Raw genomic sequence first — 15,517 nt, forward strand, 5'->3', positions numbered from 1 at the left:
ATCAGGGTAGTGCCCAGCACATCAGATCCCTCATCAGACAAACCAGAGGGAGCGCAGGGTTGGACATCTGCGCCTCCACCAAATCAGTACTAACTCCAGAGATGGGAGTTCAAATCATTCCCACAGGGGTAAAAGGACCTCTTCCCAAAGGAACAGTAGGCTTATTATTGGGACGCAGCTCTTCTACTCTAAAAGGACTTTTGATAAGTCCTGGGGTAATTGATTCCAATTATGAAGGTGAAATAAAAATTATAGCCAGTTCTCCAAAGGGTATATCAGTAATTTCACCAGGAGATAGAATAGCACAGTTACTAATAATACCAAGCCTACATGATAAATTTTCCAGTCATGTTGTAGAAAGAGGTTCCAAGGGATTAGGCTCCACAGGTGTAGATTGGGCTATGCTTTCTTTAAATTTAGATTCTCGCCCCATGCTAAAACTAAATATTCAAGGACATGAATTTAATGGGCTACTGGATACAGGTGCAGACCTTAGCATCATCTCTCGTCAAGAATGGCCAAAACATTGGCCATTACAACAAGCCACTCAATCGCTTCGAGGCCTAGGAGTGGCGACTAATCCCGATAGAAGTGCAATGCTATTAGATTGGAAGGATCCTGAAGGATGTGAAGGAACTATACAGCCATATGTATTGGATTATCTTCCCGTAAATTTATGGGGACGAGATGTCTTAGATCAATTAGGTTTGACATTAACAAATAATATCAATCAAAATGCACCCACTATTATGGCTAGACAAGGTTTTAGGAAAGGAAAAAGATTAGAAAGACAAGAACAATGTATAGCAGCACCAATACAAATAGATCAAGGAACAGACAGACATGGGTTGGATTTTCACAAAGGGCCACTGAGACAATAAAAATTACATGGAAATCAGAAAGACCAGTATGGGTTCCTCAGTGGCCCTTGACTAAAGAAAAGACACAAGTAGCCCATGATCTGGTCAAACAACAATTAGCGGAAGGACATATACAACCTTCTGTATCTCCCCATAATACTCCCATTTTTGTCATCAAAAAGAAATCTGGTAAATGGAGATTACTGCAAGATTTAAGAGCCATTAACAATGAAATGGTCATTATGGGACCTGCTCAATCGGGGATTCCTCAATTGTCTGCTTTGCCAAAAACTTGGTATGTTTTAGTTATAGATATTAAAGATTGTTTTTTTTCAATTCCAATTCATCCTGAGGATAGTCCACGTTTTGCATTTACTATCCCTGCACTAAATCATGAAGGTCCTGATCAGAGATATGAATGGAAAGTACTCCCTCAAGGGATGGCTAACAGCCCAACTATGTGTCAAATTTATGTTAACAAAGTAATCCAGCCACTTAGAAATCAAAATCCTGAACTACAAATATTTCACTATATGGATGATGTGTTATTGGCACACAAAGCTAAAAACACATTGCTAGAATGTTATGCCACACTTACAAACTTATTAAAAAATTATAATCTAGAGATAGCAATAGATAAAGTGCAATTAAATTTTCCAATTAATTATTTAGGAGTTCTATTATCCTCAACCATGGTCCGTCCACCAAAAATTCAAATACGAGTAGATCAACTCAAATCACTTAATGACTTTCAAAAGTTATTAGGAGACATAAATTGGATAAGGCCTTATCTAGGTATTCCAACAGGAGAATTGGGACCTTTATTTGATATCCTAAAAGGTCCATCAGATCCAAATTCACCCCGAATGTTAACGCCTGAAGCAAGAAAGGCATTAAAAATCATTGAAACATATATGGAAAATATGCATTTGGATAGAATTGATATAAGTTTGCCTTTATTATTTATTGTACTACCAACAAAATATATTCCTACAGGAGTATTTTGGCAAGAAGGTCCATTATTATGGATACATTTATCTTATTCTCCTAACACTATTCTTACTAGGTATCCTGAGGCTGTAGGACAATTAATACTCAAAGGAATAAAAACAGCAAAGGCAGTGTTTGGAATTTCTCCCCATAAAATTATTACTCCATATACTATGAATCAAATTGATGAATTAGCTAATGAGTTAAATACTTGGGCAATAATAATGTGCAAATCTAATGTTTCATTTGATAACCACTTACCATCTAATCCTTTATTGTCTTTTTGGTCATTGCATCCTGTAATTTTTCCAAAAATGACAAGAAAAACACCTATCATGAATGCTCCAAATATATTCACTGATGGGTCAAATAATGGTACAGCAGCAATAGTTACACCTGATCAAACTTTTACATTTTTAGTACCCAAACAATCAGCTCAAAAGGTAGAGCTTAATGCAGTATTACAAACTTTTGTGATGTTTAAAGATTCTGTATTTAATTTATTTTCTGATAGCCAGTATATAGTTAATGCTATAGTATCCCTTGAAGATGCTGGTAGAATTTCCCCTTCTTCTACTGTTTTCTCTTTGTTTTCCACTATACAAAGTTTAATCTGGGACAGAAAAGATCCATTCTTTATAGGACATATCAGGGCACATACAGGATTGCCTGGAGCCCTTAGTTTGGGCAATGATTTAGCAGATAAAACTACACGTGACATACATATTTTCTCTATACTAGAAGAAGCTATAAATTTTCATGAAAGATTCCATGTCAATGCTAATACTTTACAAAAGCGTTTTAAAATAACTAAGGAACAAGCTAGACAAATAATAAAACAATGTCAAAATTGTGTGACCTTTTTACCACAAGTTAATCTTGGAGTCAATCCTAGAGGATTGATGCCTGACCATATTTGGCAGATGGACGTCACACACTTGCCAGAATTTGGAAAATTAAAATATTTGCATGTTACAGTTGATACTTCTTCTGGATTTTTGATGGGCTCCCTTCATGCCGGTGAAAAAACTAAAGATGTTATAGCTCATTGCTTACAAAATTTTGCCACTGTGGGCATTCCAAAACAGTTAAAAACAGATAATGCCCCTGGTTATACGTCTACTTCTTTTAAACAATTTTGCTCATCATTTGGCATTACTCATATAACAGGAATCCCATACAATCCACAGGGTCAAGGCATAGTTGAAAGAGCTCATCAAACTATTAAAATGTACTTATTAAAGCAAAAAGACGGAATTGGGAAGGGGTATATATTCCCCAAAGATAAACTTAAAATAACTCTTTTTACTCTAAACTTTTTAAATTTGGATTCATCAGGACTTAGTGCTGCAGAAAGGCATATGTGTCCAAAAAATGTACATAAGCCCAAGGTACTTTGGAAAGATATTCTAACAGGACAATGGAAAGGTCCTGACCCAGTAATTGTCTGGAATCGGGGGTCTGTTTGTGTGTTTCCACAGGAAGAACAGCAGCCGATTTGGATTCCAGAGAGATTAACCAAGGTTCTGACCCAGAACAGCAGCCGATTTGGATTTCAGAGAGATTAACCAAGGTTCTGACCCAGTGATTGTCTGGAGTCGGGGGCCTGTTTGTGTGTTTCCACAGGGAGAACAGCAGCTGATTTGGATTCCGGAGAGATTAACTAAAATCCTGACCCAGTGATTGTCTGGAGTCGGGGGTCTGTTTTTGTGTTTCCACAGAGAGAACAGCAGCCGATTTGGATTCCAGAGAGATTAACTAAAGCGATTTCTACAGACCAAAAAGAAGATGATTTAGCTCAAATCCATAATAGCTGATATCCAAAACTCCAATTTGGCTATCCTTACATCTGCGACAGAACCAGGATGCTTTTTTCAATATCTATTTTATTATTGCCCTTTCCCATATCATGAAGTTCTATTTTATTTTTTTGAGCTCATACAGACCTAGGTTAATGTTTTGCTGATCAGTTCTATTTTTTTTTTTTTTGACTATAGAGTTTTTAAACATTGCAATAGAGATTTTACCTGTAAAAAGTTATAAGGCCTTTACTATTGTGTTATGTGTTGTATGTATTATGTTATGTGTGCACACTTGTGTTTTGTGTTATATGTTTGAATGTACGTATGTCCAATGTACATATTTCTATATATCATATATGATGAGCGCTCATGAAAAGATGGATCCAAATATTTTTTTTTTTTTATTCACGTGATTTAAATGGTTTAATTTAAATTGGGTAAATAACTGTTAAGAATTGTTTTAATATGTAAACAAAAAAGGAGGTTAACAGATCTGTTTGTTTACTCTCACCTTTAGTTTTCATTATATTTAATAATTCTCTTCACTATAATGTAAATTGTTAAGAAAATTGTTTTCTTTTAGTGTCTTCTGGAATGTTACCTAATTTTTTCTTTAGCCATTATTGCCAGAATTTCTATCTTCATCCCAGTGCCGATGAAGATAATATAAATTGTTAAGAAAATTGTTTTCTTTTAAGAAAATTGTTTTCTTTTAGTGCCTTCTGGAATGTTACCTAATTTTTTCTTTAGCCATTATTGCCAGAATTTCTATCTTCATCCCAGTGCCGATGAAGATAATATAAATTGTTAAGAAAATTGTTTTCTTTTAGTGTCTTCTGGAATGTTACCTAATTTTTTCTTTAGTCATTATTGCCAGAATTCCTATCTTCATCCCTGTGCCGGTGAAGACAAAGATAAAACTAATCTACAGTTTCTGCAATAGCCATCACTGAACTGCTTACAGAACTTACACTGAACTGCTTACAGAACCGTCAATTGACTTGGTATATCTTCCTCCCTTCTGCTTGTCATGATCATTCAGCTAAAATTTGGGGGTCAACAGAGGTGAGGCAAAGAACCTCACCCCCCCCCCCCCCCGCTGAGACCTCTCCACAGGTGTGGCTGTACTGGACCGGTAGTCAATGACGGGTAAGATCCAATTACAATGGTACCAACCTAAGACAGGAGGCTGACGCCCTGAGGTCAGCTCATCCGAAGACGGGTAAGGACCATATGTATTGGACAACCTAAGGCAGGCACGGTCCCTAAGCCACATGCTTGTTGTTTAAACAGAGAGGGGGAGATGTTGAGAGCCACAGCCAAAGGGGCCCCAGCAAACTTCCAGCTGCCAGCAAGCTTCAGACTGCCCCAGCAACATCTAGCTGATTGGCTCCTCTGCGGTGATGTTCATTGGGCTGTTTCCCTGCCCTTCAGACTGCCAGCTGATGATTGGCTCACAGCTGCCCCAGCAACATCTAGCTGATTGGCTCCTCCACGGAGCTGCTCATTGGGTGACTTCTTTGGCTCTGCCCACGCAACCCAGCCAATCGGCCTCAAGAGGAGGAGGATTGTGGGAGGTTGAGAGGCTGGTGTGGGGGGGAGAGGCTTGTGGAAGCCGGTGGTGGCAGTTGGGCTCTGAGGGTTTTTCCCTGGAGCTGTTTTGTTTGGCGTTTGTAGTTCTAAAAATAAAGTTAGTTTCTTTTTGACAAGTGGCTCCTGATTTGTGCCAAGCCAGACTTCGGCAGAATATCTTCTACATATCGGAGTAAACATTCAACTCTGACAGTGAAGCAGTACCATCTCCTAGGGAGGCCTGCAGAAATTGGAGTTACTATCTTGGAACAGGGGAAGGTGTGCATAACCCAGCACACACACATTTCCTTTAACTCTCCAATGTGGCCAGTGAAGAAACCTGATGGCACTTGGAGAATGACTGTGGATTATTGAGAACTGAATAAAGTGGTTCCTTCCCTGCAAGCAGCAGTTCCCTCCGTGCATGATCTCATGATCAATTGACTTTGCAGCTGTGTACATATCACTACGTATTGTACTTGGCTAATGCTCTCTTCTCTATTGCTCTGGCTCCAGAGAGCCAGGAGTAGTTTGCTTTCCCATGGGAAGACCAACAGTGGACATTTCAAGTGTTGCCACAATGTTATTTCCATAGCCTGACCATATGCTGTGTTTTGGTGGCCAGTGACATGATCCAGTGGACTCAGCCTCTCACTGTACACATGTTTCATTATATCAATGATGTGTTGTTGGCCTCTGGCTGTCTTATAGATTTAGATCTTGTAATTATGACCTTAGTGGCCCATTTGGAGACGTGACTGAGAAGTAATCACTGCCAAGGTGCTGGGACCTGGATTGTTGGGTTCTTAGGTAAGACAAAATTTGTGATAATATCTTGTTTGGTCAGATAAGACAAAATTTGTGCAGGAAGCTTTATTCTTAAAATCTAGGCATAGATTTTAATCAAAAGTGGTTGCACAATTGCAGATCATTGTGAGATTTTTGCAATATTGGTAAGACTTTATTCAGCATTTAACCCAATTGTGTCATCCTCTGTATACCCTGATGAAGAAAGGGGCTTGGTGAAACTGGACTGATGCAGCTGAACAAGACTTATAGGCCACTAAGAGGGCCTGAAAGATCAGACCCTGCAGATGGTAGACCCAGCTCACCCCTTTGAGTAAATGGTCATGTAACCAAGAAGGGAATTTCTTTGGTGGGGAGGGTGGTGTGTGGCAGTGGCATGAGTGACTGCAGAGACCAATAGGCTCCGGTCACAGTTGTGGAAAGGTGTAGAGGCTCATTTGCACCTTGATTGAGAAGCCACTTGCAGCTGTGTCTATAGTCCTGGTGACCTCAGAGGCCATTATAAGTACTGCTGAAGTCTTGATGCACACTATGTATCTTGTGGCAGGATGGGTGCAGAATTGGGCAGTTACCCCCAAGGACAGGTATAGCCCAGACACCTACCCTAGTAAAGTGGGGGACAGATTTGGAATAAAGAAGTGCTTTGTCTACTAGTCCATTGTCCCATAACTGCAACAGATTTGAAGGATGGTACAACAACCAACTGAAGAAGCACCAGACCATGCTGATACATGTGAGTCAGTAGAGCCATCTCCACAGAAGGAAGGAGCATCACTGGTGGACAACAGTGCTTGGTACATTGGTGGATCCAGTAGATGGCCTTTGGCTCATTGGACTACTGTTGCTATGCAGCCCTTTACTGATACCTTGTGGTATAATGTAGGAAAGGAACAGAGCAGTCAGAGGGATGAGTTACATGACAAATGGATGGTGGCACTGCATGAACCAGGAACCCTGATTATCTCTATAGACAGCTGGGCTGTTTTAAGGAGTTAACTTTGCAGATTACTATGTGGAAAGTAAACAGTTTAATGGCATGGCATCAGCCTTTGTGCATCAAACCATGTGTCAGGACCTTTTGGCCACAGGCCATGAAACAAAGATAACTGTATACATGTTACTGGCCATACCATCCCGACTAGCCCAGAGAATAATGAAGCAGATGCTTTGGTTAGGGTGCCGTGAGAGCAGGCACCTCCCACCAAATTAGTGGCTTGGCTGCATCGCATCACTGCCTAGGCAGGCAGGTGTAAAAACTATGTGGAATATAGTCAAACGGTGGGATCTGCTTTGATATGGGATGCCCTGGTAGAGGCTTTCCAGGCATATGCGGTTTGTGTCCAGGAATATCCACGACCCCCAATGCCTTTGAACTGTGGATGGTCAGATACATTGGGGATGCATTCCTTTGACATCATTGCAGGTTGACAGGTTTGTTGTTTGCTGGCCCAGTGGTCAAGCAAATATGCATACTATAATTCATGCCCTGACAGTGTTGACTGCTTTGTATGGTCAGCCTATCACAATAGAGACTGATCAAGGCATTCACTTTATGGGTCAGGATGTGCATGGTGACTTCTGTTCTCAGTTACAGATTCAATGGAAGCTGTACCTCCCTCAGTCTATAGGCATGATTGAAAGGTATAATGCCTGCTCAAGCAAGGACTACAGTCAACCCACCTGCTAAGAAGGGGTGGGCACGTGCCTGGGGACAGTTGTGGAGAGCTCTGAAGGAATGTCCCCACTGAGGGGACCAGCTCCTGTGGAGGATTTGCCACATTGCACAGCAGCACCAATACAGGTCCAGGTGACAACAAAGAATGTTGTACTTAAGCCTGGGTTTGGGAAGCAAGGGGATATTCTTTTGCCTGCTCCCACTGGATTGAATAGGGGGAAAACTATGAATTAAATATGACCCTGTACCATAAAGGGCCCCCACTACCTTCATTGGGTAGCCCTGTTAGCCCCACAGGGAAGAGGCTTGGAGTGTGATCTCCTTGTAACACTATAGGTAACTAATGAATGCCCGCCCCCAGTACATGTGACTTGGCCAGGTCCTGTGGATAGGACACAGATTTTAAAGGGAATGTTATTTCCCTTTGGCTGACAGTGAGTCCCCCAGTGCTGGTGCACACCAAGCCTGCTGAAGTACAGGATGAAACTGCATGAGTGTGATATCATACTCTAGGGAAGCCATCACAGGTAGCCACTGTGTTTTCCTGTGACTCAAAGCTGGCCTGCATGCTCCCAGGTGGGCACAGTTTACCTTTACCAGTGCCTGTAACTGTCACGTCCTCTCATCCATAGATGTGGCCTTGCTAACACCATCGTGGACTGGGGATACACCCATGCCAGAGTAGCAAGCATTTATGCCTGCCAGGTATATATGAGTTCTGCTGGTGGACTGCCCTGTGTATAGTGCCCAAACCAGGCAAGTTCAGTCTTATGTCCCTGGACAATTGGGCATGACTGGGAAAGACTTTTGCTGCTACTTCAATGTGAGATGAAACTAAGGCAATCATTGTGATGGCATTCTTGGCACAACTTAATGCCTGTCACCCATGGCTGGAGTACTTCATTAGGGATGAAATGGCCTTGCTCTCAGCTGAAAATGTAGAGCTAAGGAGCCCAGTAACCTGATGCTTGGAGAAAACAGAAGGTAGAGAATCTGTGGGTTGGGTTCATAGAGGTCTTTAACAGATTGTCCAACTAGATGTCAATAGAACATGTATGAATGCCCTCTGTCACCCTGTGGGTTTGTGGCATTCATGGGTTGCTGTACCTCCCATAGCACTGGATACAGCATTGTACCTGGGGTTGCCCACACCTCCTGGTGACTATATGCCAAATATTGCCTCAGAGGCCTAGTAACTGGTAGACTGTACAAGCCCATTACAGAGTGTGCCAGAAGAATCAGTGGTATTATCCTTTGGCTTTGTTCCTCCTACAAGGGTCAAAGGGCATACTTAGCAACTGAGATGCAGGTAACTGCCATGGCTGAGCACACAGCCCAAGCCTTAACTGTCTCTGGTAAATGAAGGAATGTATCAAATATCAAATATGTAAAGTTGTGTTGCAAAATCACATGGCACTTGATTTGTCAACAACAGCACAGGGAAGGGTATGTGTGGTACTTGGTAATGAATGCTGTACATTCCAGATCACGGCAAGAATATTAGTGTGGTTTTAGCACATAGGACTTCTGAAGTGGCAGCCATACAGTAGCTAACTGGTAATCTTTTGCAGGAATGGTGGGCTAATATAGGCACTACCTAGAGGTGGCTCTTAATAATACTAGATGATGGTACTTTCTTCCTGTTTTTATGTTGTTGCAGCTTATATTATTGTTGTGGCCTGTGGATGCGGGGCTTTGCCCTCCTCACTAATGGATCATTGTGGATGACTTCAGACATGTAGGTAAGGTGAGGAATCCTAAATGGGTGGATTTGGTGGCGGGCAGCCCCAAAATGGCTATAGTTAAGCTCCCTCACCAAGGCTTATGGCGGGCTATGTTATGTTCTTAGTATGTAGCCAAGGCCATGAACTGTCTATGTTATGGTTAGCAGGTAATCAAGGTCAGAAACAATCTGATTTAGTGCATGTACTTGAGGTCATAAATGTTTGCTTGTGAGCATGTGCAAACTGTTGTAACTTATTGACATTTTGCCTTCCTGTTTTGAACTTTACATAAAAAGGGCCTTTGCAAATGGCTGGGGGTAGGAAGACTGGTTCATGGCTATGGTTGTCTCCAAAGGATGACCAATATTTCCACCATGTCCACCATCTTCTTTCAATTGCTGGACCCTTAAACCTTGGTTCCCAGACCTGAGCCTCATTTGCCCTAATACAAATATAATCTATCTCATGGGTTTAACTAATACAAATACAGTCTATGTGATAGGTTTATGAGAATGAGTAAGTAAGTGTGTGTGTGTGTGTGTGTGTGTGTGTGTGTGTGTGTGTATGTGTGTGTGTAGTGCCAAAACCAGGTTAAGGGGAATCAGAATTTGAATGATGGGGAATGTGGTGGTAAAGGGAATATTATAAATTTTAGTAAAATATTTAGAGGTGGCATCATTGAGAAATTGACTTTCTATCAAGTTATAAGCCTGTCTGTTTTTCCACACTTTTGTCAGTACTAATATATTTTCCTTTACCAATCAAGAGTGTTAAAAAGGGATACATTGTAGTTTTCATTTGCACTGTTTCTTTTTAATCTATTTCCATATTATTTTTAGTTGATGACTAGTAATAACATGTATTTATGAGGCACATTGTGATAATGTAATACTTGTATACATGGTAGGATGATTAAATCAGGCTCAATAACATGGCTATTTTCTCACACTCTTGTCCTTTATATATGGGCAGGATATTTAATATCTGTCCTTTCAATTTTGAAGTATGAAAGGCATTATTGTTAACAGTAGTCGCCAAATTCTGCACTAGATCATTAGAACTGATTCCTCCTGTCTACCTTTAACTAATTTCTCTTCTTTCCCCATCCACTCATATTATCGTCCCTTTTCAAGTTCTGGTAACCATTACTTATCGCCGTTCTAAGACTTTGACTTTTTTATTTTGCATCTAAAAGTGATATCATATGGTGTTTATCTTGCTGTATGTGGTCTATTTCATATCACATAATTTTCCCCAACTTTTCCTTGGCTTAACAGTGATGTCATAGTAATAATTCACAAGGGCTGGGGTTATGGCTCAGTGATAGAGTGCTGGCCTAGCGTGTGTGAGGCCCTGGGTTTGATCTTCACCACCACATAAAAATTAATAAGTAAAATAAAGGTATTGTGTCCAAATACAACTAAAAAATAAACATTAAAAAATAACTCCCAAGAGTGTTAAAATAGAGTGGCTAATGCAAATAGGAATAGGAAACATGCATTTGTGAGAACCAAGGAAACTCTCTTTCATGGGGGTGGAATGTTCCCTGGACTTCAAAGGAAAGTGTGATGAGAAGAGGCAAGGTCAGAGAAGGCATGTCTGCTAGGGAATATGGTGGAGCATGCCCCAAGAAGGAGATCCCAAGTGACAGCACAGCAGCAACAGCAGTACAGACTGCTCTTCTTCAGACAGGAATGAAGCAGAGCAGGTATCTGGGTGGCACAGAGACAAATCCATTGACAACTGGGATGGTATCAAGATCCTTTGGGTCAACCACAGATCTCAGGTGAAAGTTCCGTAAAATGGTGGTCAGGAATAAAATCAGTTCCATGAGGGCCAGACCTTCTCCTACACACATTCGTTTTCCTGAAAATAACTAAGAGTAAATACTCCTTGAACAGTTAATTTCTGACTAGCACCAGAAGAATACAGAGTCACTATTTGATGAACGATTGGATGGACAGATGGAGGACAGGATGGATGGATGGATGGAGAACAAATATTAAGGCTGGTTGATTAGCCTCAAGGATGGACACACTTGCTATCCTCCTAATATTTTATCAGCACACTTCATTCAACCAATATTTGTTGGTTTATGCTTATCAGCTGTACTCAAAGAACTTCATTAACCATTCCCACATTATAACTGTTTTTCTTTTTTGACATTTCAAGTTTCTTTCAATCTTTATCCAGAAAAACACACTCATTATTTGTGTTCCCTGTTCCCGGTTTGATGTTTCATGATCTTTCCTCCCACACATCTGATCCTTTTAGTCTCATCAGTCTTATACAATGCACTTGCAAGCTTTATCCCATTCTGTGCCTTTTGACTAGGATGCACTTCTCATATGCCCCTCAGATTATATATCAAATGTCATTTTTTTCCATTAGGCTCTTTGTGATTCCTCCAGACAATAGATTCTCATCCTCTTTGGCTTTAATCAGCAATGAATCACAGATTATTCAAATCACTATTCTCTTAATTTTTCTAGTCTACTAAATGCAAGTTCTCTTAAGGCAGGGTCATTCCTTGTCATCTCAGTGTCTACACATTGACAGACCCAAAAGTAGGCATCCAGAGCCAAAGAATAAATTTAGGCAATAATATGCCAGAGACTCAACACACACACTTCAGGTGTGAAGGGCTCTGTAACCCAAAGAGAAACTAGATATAGGGAGATCAAGGTGCTCTGGAATCATTAAATGCTAATCTGCTCCACACCCAAGATTTTCTGACCCTCACTTAACAGGCAGAAGATCCCGGCATCCTTGATCTAGAGAAAATATCCTGTATCCTACTCCTATGGCTCATTGCCTCTGTAAAAGATGTCCTGCTTTTCTTCTTTCCTGTTTCTATGCCTGCTGTGAGGCAGCTCTGTTTTCTCCTATTTGAATGCAACTCAATCCACTTTATGCCTCCTTGTGTTGTACCAGGGAAAAGGAAGGAGGTATTTTCTTTTTCTGCCATTATGAACAGCCAATCCTTTCTTTTCTCTATTTCTCAAAGGACCAGTCATATTGGATTATAATAATCTCTATATTCATCTCCTTGGTTAACTGGTTGGGCCTCTTGTTACCCATTCTATGCTTGTGGATATTTGCATCCCCAGGGCTCAGCCAGAGAATGAGAGTCACCATGGAAGATAGTCAACATTCTGTAGTCAGGTACCTTTAGGGCAGATGAGGACAGTGGAGATGAATTTAATCTAGGAAGAGTTTGGGAGGGCAATGATGTATCTTAAGATGTAATTAAATCCATCTTCTCAGTAACATTCTTACTTTGGAAGAATTTGGTCAATTCCTCCAAAGTCCAACTAATATAGTCCAGTAATGTTGCTATAGCCTGATCAGGGACAGTGCATGGGCACTGGGAGTGTTGCTCCTAATCTCATGTAAAAAACATTTCTCCTGACCCCAAAATAGGTATCATGCAAGTTTAACTGATCCCATGGAGATGTGTTGTTCCCTGAAGTTCTAATGAGAATAAATTTCTATTACCTGCTGAGAAAGGCATGAAATTGTCACTCTTCTTAAACTTGCCACTCTTATCCAGGAAATGGCCAGGGTCAAACATCTCTGGGTTAGGGAATTCTTTGTTATCGTGTAGCACAGATATCAGCGATGTTACTATTGTCGTGCCTTGCCATTAGTAGATAGAGATAAATAAAATTACGAAGAAGACATGAAGCTAGAGGAAATGTTGGAATTTACTTAGTCCAATTGTTATGATCTATAGATAAGGAACACTTGTCCAAGGAAGAGAAGTGATATTTCCAGTCAGGCAACCAAATAATAGAAGGCATGAGTTTAAGGCCAGTGCCTACGAACTTACTAACATGCCTCCCAATGTCATTTGAAATAGCAAATGAGTACTTAAGCACCAAACCTTCTGTTCTCCTTATCACCAAGCTTGGATGCTGTGTCTGCCCCGTACTATTTTATCACTTCAGTTTTTACATACTTTTTCACCCAAGTAACACGTCTTTCACCCTCTTCCACATATGCAACTGTGATTCTGATCCTGCATTTTCCTGGTTGAGAAATAAGGACTCCCCAAAACAAAAGAGGCATATCCTTAATGCGGTAATTACCATTGACCTTTCTACATCTCTTACTCTAAGTCTCACAATTGTTTCATCAACCATTTCAACATTATGTGACTGTATATGTTGGATGGGCAGTTTTATTGGGTCATACCTTTCTGAGTCAGTCCTTAAATATGAATATCTGCCATGGAGATGCAATTGTTCAGTCTCTGAGGGAACTCTCAGGAGCTCCTAGTATTTCCATTTTCATGTTGTCTAACATTTTAGAAAGGCATTATAATGTATGCCCTGTAGATTTTATTACAAAGGGTAATAATAATTTTTTTTATTTAAAGGGTTAATATAAAGTAATTTCATAGAATCAAATGCATTTTTAGCAAAATATATGAAGATTTCACAAAACTGAAGTAAATAAGAATATAAATGGTTCACTCAATTCAATTCAATTTGTCCACTCAATGATTCAGCACCAAACATACATTTTATTTTTATTTTCAAGGTTCTTAGTGGGGTAGGATTTCTTTTTTTAAACATCATAAAGGTATGATATTGGAAGAGATATGTTCAATGTGTAATGATCAAATCAGGGTAAATAGCATTTTCATCTCTTTGTCATTTTTTTTTACCTTTTTATATTTTTGTTTGTTTAAATTAGTTATATATGACAGCAGAGTGCATTTATGCACTTTGATATATCATATAGATGGGATATAATTTCTCATTTTTCTGAGTGTACATGTTGCAGAATCAGATATTTAAACTCCTGTTTTCTGATTCTTTATAAGATTTATAAACAATTTTTGTAAGCTGCAGTTATCCTAGTGTTCTTTGAACACCAGGATATATTACTATTCTCTAACTATATTTCCTATGCCTTTCCCAACCATGATAGGTGACTTCTAATTCTGTTTGGAAAAAAAGTGTAAGATCTATGCTTCCCAACACAATAAACTCTTGCCACATATTTAAATTTAAATTATTTAAAACTAAATTAAATTTATATAATTACCTTTAAAATAAATTGATATGATTTAAAATAATCAAATTGAAATTCACTTCCTTACTTGCACTAATCATAATACAGGAACTCAGCAGGCACATATGTCTAATAGCTACTGGGTTGCCCAGCACAGATACACTGCATTTCCATCATTCAAAGTCCAAAGTTCTATGGATAGTGCTGTCTCAGACCACTCATCATCAACCACTGCCATCTGTTCTTGTACACCCTTTCTACTAGTAATTTTTAAATTGGAAAAAAAGAATATCTGTTGTGACATGCAAGATTATAAAAACCACTGTCCATAAATACTGGAACACACTTTCACTCACTTACATACAATCTATAACTGTTTCTGTATTATAATGGTAGAGTTCAGGAGCGGCAAGGAAGACTCTATTGCCTAAAATTCTAAACTACTTACTAACTAGCCCATTATATAAGAAGTTTGCCAACTTGTCTTAAACCATTATGTCGACTTAGCTGAGTGGCTCAATCCTATCATAGCAGAAAACATGTTTTAACTCATACGGGGATCATTAAAATCAGCTCTGAAACATTGTAAGTTCTTTTATTGGATGGTCCCATGCAGAAAGGAAAAGCTCATTATCTTGGGTTCTGGAATCTCTTCACTCAAAATAAACCTGGCATAACATAATCTCTTGCTTATATATTTGCTGAAAATAGTGAATTGAAAATATAATCCCAGTTTGAAATCTGTCATCATCGGGGCAAGATCCATCCATCACCTCTAGGGAAACTCCTCTATTCCCTTTTCTCCACAAGTTGAAAATAGCATTTCTAATCTTACTAAATTCATAATTTTCCCTACCACGAAAATAAAATTTTTAGTTATATCATTTGTAAACTTCATTAGCAATATGTGTTAGCCTCAAATAAAATGGAGTAACTTAGAGCACAACAATAGAGTCTAAATAAGTTCCTGTATTATGATTAGTGCAAGTAAGGAAGTGAATTTCAATTTGATTATTTTAAATCATATCAATTTATTTTAAAGGTAATTATATAAATTTAATTTAG

The 15,517-nt window shown here is 39.4% G+C and overlaps 1 protein-coding gene across 4 annotated transcripts in view; it reads right to left on the reverse strand.

Annotated features, from left to right (window-relative positions):
- Positions 1-13,793, reverse strand: part of LOC101964311 (cytochrome P450 2C18) — an 86,733-nt gene extending 72,940 nt beyond the window's left edge. Inside the window, exon 1 of one of the 4 annotated variants that reach the window (XM_078037688.1) lies at positions 12,929-13,779. The gene's annotated coding sequence lies outside the window, so the exon portion shown is untranslated. Of the gene's footprint in view, positions 1-12,928 lie in introns of all 4 variants that reach the window. The other 3 variants (XM_021731931.3, XM_078037702.1, XM_078037713.1) reach the window with 3 other exon arrangements.
- Between the last annotated feature and the right edge of the window lie 1,724 nt (positions 13,794-15,517).

The sequence above is a fragment of the Ictidomys tridecemlineatus genome, chromosome 1 (assembly GCF_052094955.1).
Source record: "Ictidomys tridecemlineatus isolate mIctTri1 chromosome 1, mIctTri1.hap1, whole genome shotgun sequence".
NCBI classification, from domain to species: Eukaryota; Metazoa; Chordata; class Mammalia; order Rodentia; family Sciuridae; genus Ictidomys; species Ictidomys tridecemlineatus.